Genomic DNA, 9348 nt, shown 5'->3' with positions numbered 1-9348 from the left:
TCAGTGATATCTGAGAGATGGAGGTTCATGGCTCACAGGTAGTCACTGGGCAGCACTTTTCATCATTGCAGCACTGTGAACAGCTCCTTTAGCACCCATGGCACTTCCCCACTCACTCACTCCCAGCCACCCACCCTACCCCACAGGCTTGATCAGAAACAGCTCACTATCAGACCACAGAGCTGATCAAACCCAGACTTCAAAGGGCAGCAGAGGAGCATTACACTCTACTCACTTCTTCCACACACTCACAGCTGTGTTCTGGAGCTCTCAGTACCCTAAGTAGGAAAGCTCTGCAGGGTCCAGATTGTCTCCCTTTCAAATTCTACACTGTATTTACATTTGTTCATTCAGCAGACACTTTTCTCCAAAGCAACTTACACTGTTATTCTACTTTACAGTTATCTACCATTTATACAGCAGGGTAATTTCACTGGAGTAATTTAGGGTAAGTACCTTGCTCAAGGGTACTATAGCTGGAGGTGAGATTCAAACCTGCAAGCTTTGGGTTTAAGGCAACCGCTCTGACCACTACGCTACCAACTGCCCTAGAGTAGCTAAGCTGTTACTCAACTGCTGTGATTATATGCAGTCATACAGATGATACTTGCTAACATCATCATATTTACATATACAATAATACATGTATCAGAGGCACAAGGCTGATTGAGATTTTCCCAGCTTATCTCCTGTGCACTGTTTTTAACTTATGGGAGCACTTCCCTCCTCCCTGTCGTTGCCATATGTTTTTATTTTATTGTTTTTATTTAATGATTCAGGAACATTAAAATTATGAATTTTCACTTTTGAAAATCTATTCAATTTATACATGTATAAAAGCTGTAAATATAGTACGGATACACACAGACAAATCAGGTACTATACGTAAGTACAGTACTGTATTTTACTACAGTATTTCTAACTGTTTAATAGCAGTTGCTGAGGATTTTTATAATTGTATTTTATGGTGAGATAGCTATATTATTTAATATATTTGTATTCTGGGGGCATTTTCAGGTGCATTTGGGTCCTGCTTGGAAGAAGTAAGAGATTAAGAGAGCAAATTTTCTCCCTGCAAAATAACGGTATTTGTCATTTCAGTTTCTGAATTTGTGCTCTCTGATCAAATTTCCAGGAATGAATAAGGTTCACAAAGTGAGGAATGGATGTACACGGTTTTGGATTCTATTTCCTCTAGCTGGTCCACTGTCCAGTCACATGGTGCAATCAGCTCTATTCTCCCAGCCAATGGAAACAGACCAGGCACCGACAACCACACGATCGATAACGCTCCACTCCCCATCAACCCATAAGGCCGGGGCCCCAGCATGTACTTGGCCAGCGAGGATCATTACCGTCCACCCCCCCCCCGCCATTCCAGAAGCACCTCATTAGCTGTGCCCACCCCTGTCAGCAGCAGCCACAGGTCTCTAGAGCTGGGGGTTCAGGAGCCTGGGAGGCAGAGGCTGCTGTCGCTGGGGGGCAATTAAAGAAATACAAACTGCTGTTATAACTGCAGGTAAATTACAGCGTCCTCCAGGGCTGTCATACGCAACACAAAATGAACAAGAAGAACACGATGTCACCAGAATTGGGTTGAGACAATGGGGTGGACTCAACCATGAACGTGAGCAGAAAGCATGAATTAGTAATGTGTGTGTGTAGTGGCGATGAAGCCACTGCAGTGATGTATGGCATACACACTCATACATTCATTGTAAACAGTAATGGTGCTTGGAAACAAGAGTCAAAATCATTACAATTCCTTTTTTTTTTTTCTTTTTTTTACATTTGCTACACTGAACACTTTGAAAGAAGACCGAACAAGTTAAGTTATTCATTTCTGCTCTTTGCCACTGAATATTTATAAAAGGTTTGAAAAACACATAAATGTACAGCATAAAGCATGTCTGGATGGACTGCTGTGTGGTCTCGCAGCATGTGAGCTAGAGCTACAACTTGGGGATGAACGCACCTATACACTCACACAGACACACACAGACACAGACACACACACACAAGTGCTACAAAGAAAGGCCAAGGTGTGTGAGAGCTCACCTGGAGAACCTCACTGTGCTCACCATCCTCCTGCAAGCCTCTCCTGCCATTCCTTTGCCTGCTGTTCTGAGCCACATCTTCAACTATGCTGATGAGTAGTCACAGCTATTGATGATGCTCAGGCTCTTTGTGTGAGCCTGCTGCCTCTGTACTCACCTTTATCAGCTGAGCTGAGAATTACAGGAAGCTGAGAGGGAGGAACAAACTTCCAGTGTAAGTGTATGTTGGACCCTTCTTTAGTCAAGGAGAGCATGCAAGATCTTAAGGAGGAGGGTATTGAGGAAGGTACAGAGTAGGATAAAAAGGAGGGTGAAAATTAGTATAGAAGAGGGTAAGGAGTACGATATGGAAGAAGGTAAAGAAAAGGATATAAAGGAGGTTATGAAGGTATGCGGAAATGTATGGAGGAGTGTAGGGAAGAGGGCATAGAGCAGGGTATGGAGGGGTGTATGGAGGACTATATAGAATATAGTTGTTGTAATTTAAGAAGAAAGAGGCCTTGTGAAGACCTGGCATCTCATCCATGGTGTATCCTGCTTCATGTGCTGTGCTTCCAGGATGGGCTCCACACAACTGTGGCCCTCTATATAATTCACACACACACACACACACACACACACACAGTCTACAGCTGCTTGTCAAGAGCGGGGTCGCAGCGAACTGGAGCCTAACATGGCAACACGGGGCGCAGCAGGAGGGGACACACCCAGGACGAAATGCCTGTCCGCCGCAAGGTACCACAAGCAAGGCTTGAACCCCAGACCCACCACAAAGCAGGCCCTGGCTAAACCCACTGCTCCACCGTGCCCCCCCTCTATACAATACAATTCAATTCAATTTGATTTATTTTTATAGAGCTCTTCTCACACAGTGACACAAAGCACTGAAAAAAGGCACCAGACAAAGAGACAAAACAGTTGACTATATACTAGAGTAATACATTATCCATGCAGTTATTAAAGCTATAAGTATGACTTCTGGCCACGAAAGAAAGGAACGAAAAACTCCCAATTAAAAATCAAGGGAGGAAAAAAACCTCTGAGGGTCCAAGTGCAAAGAAATTGTTAGTAATTGATGACTTAAAGAGATGTGAGAGGTTAATACAGAGGGGGAAAAACTGAAACACAGTCAAGTGGAATTACATTTTGAGGTGGAATGCCTGAGTAAACATGTAAGTCTTTAGTCTGGATTTGAAGACAGAAACAGATGGGGTATTTCTGACAGTAACTGGTAGACTATTCCACAGTTTAGGTGCTCTATAACTAAAGGCGCGACCTCCTACTGAGGTCTTATTGATCACAGGTACTTTAAGGTAACCTGCATCTAATGAACGGAGATATCGTCCTGGGATATAAAAATTAATGATCTCACAAAGGTAAGCCGGAGCAATGCCATGTATTGCCTTATAGGTCAAAAGTAGGATTTTATAATCAACTCTATAAGAGACCGGGAGCCAATGCAAGGATTTAAGTACCGGTGTTATATGGTCGTACTTCCTAGTTCTAGTGACAATTCTTGCAGTAGCATTCTGTACAAACCGTAGCCTAGATACAGTCTGGTATGGACAACCCCACAATAAAGCATTACAGTAGTCCAGCCTGCTTGAAACTTGAGCCAGTTTCTCAGCATCCCGTCTTCATTGGAATCGCCGTAATTTAACTAATTTTCAGCTGAAGGAAGCAGTCAATGTAGTAACATGAGACACACACTCTACTGTACAAGCAGTGATAATGCCAATGATAATGGACAGATAGAAGATTTGTTTTTAAAAGTTGATTAACTTATCCGCATATGCAATCAACAACATATTTAACCATGAGAAAACATTTCTAAAATATTTTAATCCTACAGCATTTGTTTACTCGTATACTTTTACACATCAGACCATTTTGTGTTTTGAAAATGTCTTCTTGGATCAAAATTTTGCTAAAGGTATTAGAGGAAAACAGGATAATTTTTATGCAGCAAAATGACAACAGTAACACCAGCGGTTGTATACAGTCCTCCGCCAATCTGCCACTAAATAGAGGCCCCTAATTAATATGGATCCATGAAAATGGTTTGATGTAGTTCTTTGGATCAATTGGGAGCTGCAACATTGATTTATTATAAGGAGTCTGGCAGACACGCACACACCAGCATTCGAATGCATCATATTACAGTATCCTGTTAAAATACAAACTGTTAGATCCCAGCTTTGCTGCCGTGTTGTGCTGTACAACAATGTCACTGTTTCCATGTATGTTGTGATGCTGCTCATGAACATCGCGGCCCTGAGCTCACCGTTCCGCACGGAAACATGGGTTGTGGGTATGTGTTAGGGGGCAAAGGGTGTTCTCCGGACACTGAAGACACCAAGGCCTTATAGGTCACCTGTGAGTGTCACTTCACTGTGTGCTGTGTTTTCCGCCTCATTTTGGGGCAAATCAGATGACAGGTTTTATTTGCCTGATTCCATCTCGTCCCTGAGCCAATTTGCTAGAGGAATATTTGCTTCTTTTTTGCGTTCACGTTTATTCAGTTTGTTTGTCTGTTAAAACATAGTACAGTTTTGGGGGCCTATTTTTTTTTTTTTTTTTGACAAAGCAGCGCTGTGGGAGTTGAAGAACTAAACCTGTGAGATACTCCGTTGTGATCCATCACCACCTAGACACACACACACACACACACACACACACAAACAAACATACAAAGATCCTTCCCCCCACTCTTGGCACCCTCCATCAGAAGAGCGGAAAGAAGCATCTGTGCCCCGGGTTTGACCGAAAGACAGTTGTGGGTGAAGACGCCAAGTAGCCACAGCTGATATCGCAGGGCGGGTGCAGCACTCTTCTGTACTGGAGCTCATTCCACGGAGCTCAGGGCAATAAATGGCCTGGTATCTCCAAGGAACACGGTGCGGCATTGGCGGGCCCTGCGGTGAAAGTCACTCTCCAAGCGCAGCTTCAGGGGTGAGGAAGGGGGGGACTGGAAGCGTTTGTCTGACACATCATTAGAGGAATATTTAAGTATTCATGGGCATCGCAGGGAGTGACACTCAAAGACGCTCACACAGAAGTGTGTCGAGGAGGAGACAGAAGCGTAAGAGAAGCCTTTTAACTGAGACTTATTACTGTACTTTTACTGCCAGGTTAGACTGCGGTATTTAGTCATTATTTTAACTGCTTGTCCTGCTGTTGAAATAAACAGCTGCTCAACAACGCAACACAGCCAAGGTCAGAGGGGAAGACTGAGAGGCGCTGTGCTGCTGTTCTAGGCCACTCTTTCTCCCTGGAAGTAGCTCAGGGTCCAGCAGAGACAGATGATACAGTGATGATACAGTGAATGTGAACCCCCTCACCTGCAGTCAGGTGTCTTTCACCTCTAGTAGGAAGAATGTGACTGCTGCTTTTTGCTCAGCTCACTAGGTGCCGTCTTGAAAGGACACACACAACTTGTTGTGCTGCATTCACTAAACTGAGATTGCGACAATTAATGGTCTTTGGGTTAATTAATGTACATTTACATGTATTCATTTAGCAGATGCTTTTCTCCAAAGCGACGTACGTCTCATAGAAAATACTACGTGTTCATTAGATTAGGAGAAAGAGAGACATAGTTGCGTGATTCTTAAGTACAGTATCTTTCACCATATGCACCAATGTTCATCACATGAGTAGCTGCACGAAGGTTTATTCATTGTTCAACAGTTAGGATCTCAACGTTAGAGAGTATGTACATTTACACATTACATGAATTTAAGAGATCATGGGAGAAGTGAGTCCGGAAGAGGAGTTTTAAGACCCTTTTTAAATGTAGACAGAGATTCAGCAGTTCTGAGTGAGAGGGAGAGGTCATTCCACCACATCGGAGCCAGAACCAAAAACCTTTGTGCTTTTGGACCTTTCCATTATTCCATTATTTTGATCCATTACTCTATCGCTTATTCGCTGTGGGTAAACACTTGTCTGAGTCAGAGTGGTGGTCTGGAGTCTATCCTGGATGCATGGGACACAAGGACACCGGGGAGACCCCTTTTGTATAGCTTGCACATTTTTAATGGAATAGACAGGATGAGTATGTTGCTCAATGCTATTTCCGTACATTACATTTACATTTATTCATTTAGCAGACACTTTTGCCCAAAGCGACATACATCTCAGCAAAAGTACAATTTATGCTATAACAGCTGTAACCTGAACTTGCAGTCTTTCAGTCACTCCCCAAAAGTTTTGTATAAATAAATGAAATGAACGTAGAATGTAGCTGTCAGTGCTGATATTAAAGCGACATCTCTCCACTATTAATAATCTCTTGTCCTATACTGAGACGTTGAGGTATGGAACCTATCCCGGGAAACACATGGTGTGAGGAAGGGTACTCTATTGATGGCACACTAGTTCATCTGAGGTCAGTCTCTCTCTCTCACACACACACACACACACACACACACACACACACACACACACACACACACACACACAGAGGAGGACAAGGGGCTTCTTTTCTTCATTTTATTTTCTGTGGAGCCCTCCAATATGTGTTCTGGTTAAGTTTTATGCAGCTACTTGTGTGATGAACATTGGCGCATATGGTGAAGGAAACTAACTGTACTTAAGAGTCCCACATCTGCAGCTATGTGTCTTTCTCCTGATGTAATGAACACACTGTATTTTCTATAAGATGTACACTGCTTTGGAGAGAAGCATCTGTTAAATGAATACATGTAAATGTAAATGTGTTGGTGACATGAAATCAGCAGTACGGCCTCTTTGTGAGCTGCAGATATTGCACAATACCAGAGCAGCACAACTCTAGGACGTCATGGCGGTATGGCAAGTCTGGCAAGGGCCACCTTCCCCACACAGGTGTGTGCAAAGCAAGCAAGACAAGGTCCCAAAATTTACATTTTATTACAACACTCATAATAATCATTAAATATTGACCTGCTCAACTGTTTTCTCCATTGACAAATACGGGTTCTATAATTTCAGCAAGATCTCCACAGAATGCTAAAGTTTAAATGTTAAAAGTCCATACCATTTGTACTTGTGAAATCAGACCTCGCTGCTTTAAGTCACGCGATAAACTAATACTGCATTTCGCATCCCCCACAGTGAACATTTCACACCTGTCCTGCAGTGACACCATGTGGCACCTTTAGGTATTGCAGACTCTCTCACACTCACTGCAGTACAGCGCTGTTTAACTGATAAAACGTGGTGGGAGGATACTCTCACATTGCTGTACTTATCCGGGTGGGCACAGTCTCCAAGGAGTCAGTACTTCTCATATCTGCTCAATCACACGTAATGCTCCACACAGGTGATGAGTCTCACAGAGGATGGGGACACTTGTTCCTGTCCTTGAGGGGCACAGTGTCACAGGGACATGTGTCCACCATCCACACGTGAGCCAGTGTCACTATCTCCTGAGAGCATGCTTGAAATTACACACTTTCCACACAAGCGCAGAAAATGGAAGTCATCTTATTTGTACATAAAATTTCATTTGTGTTGCTATCTGATAGATGTATCTTGATTAATGGGTTATTAACAAAACACCAGGAATGGAGGGTAGTTGGACTTGATCTTAATTGTGAGTGGAGCCCCAATTTACAGGATCATCATTTCCTGTGTTTTGCAGCTGCTCACAATATCAATGTTTTAATAACTGAGAAATTTTTAAAAGCAAACATCTTAATACTACATATGCTATACCCTCCCCATACAAACATAACTGGGACCAGGAGCTTGTTTGGAATTCCAGAATCACTTTTACCACTAGGATGCAATTAATAAATGCTGAATAATCCACTTATTGCCAGTTGTACTCAGTGGAGTTACAAACACATCAAGCCGATATGAACATCTACACTAGAGGCATTTAGCTGATGCTTTGTTCAAAGCACCACCCTACTTACTGTGATTTACCCATTTAAACACCTGGGTACTTTTTACTGGAGCCATTCAGGGTAAACAGTTTCTCAAGGGTACTATGGCAGGGGGTGGGTTTCAAACCAGTGACCTTACAGTCCAAAGGCAGCAGTTTGAAACAGTGCACCACTTGCTGCCACTTATTAATGGGTTTGATTCTGTAAAACCACCTCCAATGACAACAATTTAAAAAGTCTATCCCTGTGCTATACCTGTGGTGGCACAGCAGGCTTGGCTGGGTCCTGCTCTCTGGTGGGTCTGGGGTTTGAGTCCCACTTGGGGTTCCTTGCGACAGACAGGCATACCGTCCAGGTAGTGTCCTCTCCCTCTCCAGCTTTGCACCCTGTGTTGCTAGGTTAGGCTCTGGCTCGCCATGACCCTGCTCAGGACAAGTGGTTTCAGATGATGTGTGTGTGTGTGCTGTATCCCAGAAGCACAGGATGCAAGGCAGGATTAGTCATTTCCTTACATGTTATGAAATCAAAACTACATTAAAAAGAAAATTAAAAGAACCTCCTACCGAATGCCACTAACCCATCATGTCTGATCTTCATCACCTTCGGGCCACTTTCAACTTCATTCATGACCGATGCAGTAAATAAAGGCTTAATAAAACAGATATCTCTCCATTTATTCAGTGGTACGGTTAAGTAAAAACATTGTATGCACCAACACTGAATACAAATACTTTGTAAGGCTTCTTATTTTCACTGAAACACAGGTCAGAGGAAAAAGAAAAACTGAAAAATGTGTGTGTCTTTGAAAAGGTGTACAATCAATGTGCGTAGCCTGAAAAAGCAGTGCTCGGCCTTCAGGAAGTCACTCGGAGTGACACTTAGGGAGATGGACCATGGCTCATTTAGCCGAGGAGAACGTCCCTGAGCAGAGTGAAAGGAACTCCAAGAGAAGCGTCCAGCATTAATACACTTGTTCTCCATGAAGACTGTCCCTTATCGCCGCTGCTTCCTCCGGCTACACTGTACTACCTATTTGTGTGAAAACCATGAAACAGACATATACATGTACAGGATGTGGGTATATACAGTATGTATGCATTGATCTATTTGTTTGTCTTTTTAGAGTGCCTAAAGAAAACTATTCATTGTTTCCATAAGGACCAGAATACAGTGAAAATACCCCACACAGTCAGAGCTCCTGTGGACTGCAATCCAAGACATTTTACATTTCATTTAGAGTATTATTTAACATATTTCCTCAAAAACATGTTCATATTAATCAGAAACATCAGATACTTAAAGTCGCGAACAAGGGGCTGCCTGCAGCTTGATAACTCCACATGGTTCTTTAAATTACCGGAAATGATGAATGGAGAAATTTATTCCTGTCGAGACAGTGGAAGACACCTTTGGCTGGT

This window comes from Scleropages formosus, chromosome 23, assembly GCF_900964775.1.
Source record: "Scleropages formosus chromosome 23, fSclFor1.1, whole genome shotgun sequence".
Lineage (NCBI taxonomy): Eukaryota > Metazoa > Chordata > Actinopteri > Osteoglossiformes > Osteoglossidae > Scleropages > Scleropages formosus.
This window is presented reverse-complemented; position numbering follows the sequence as displayed.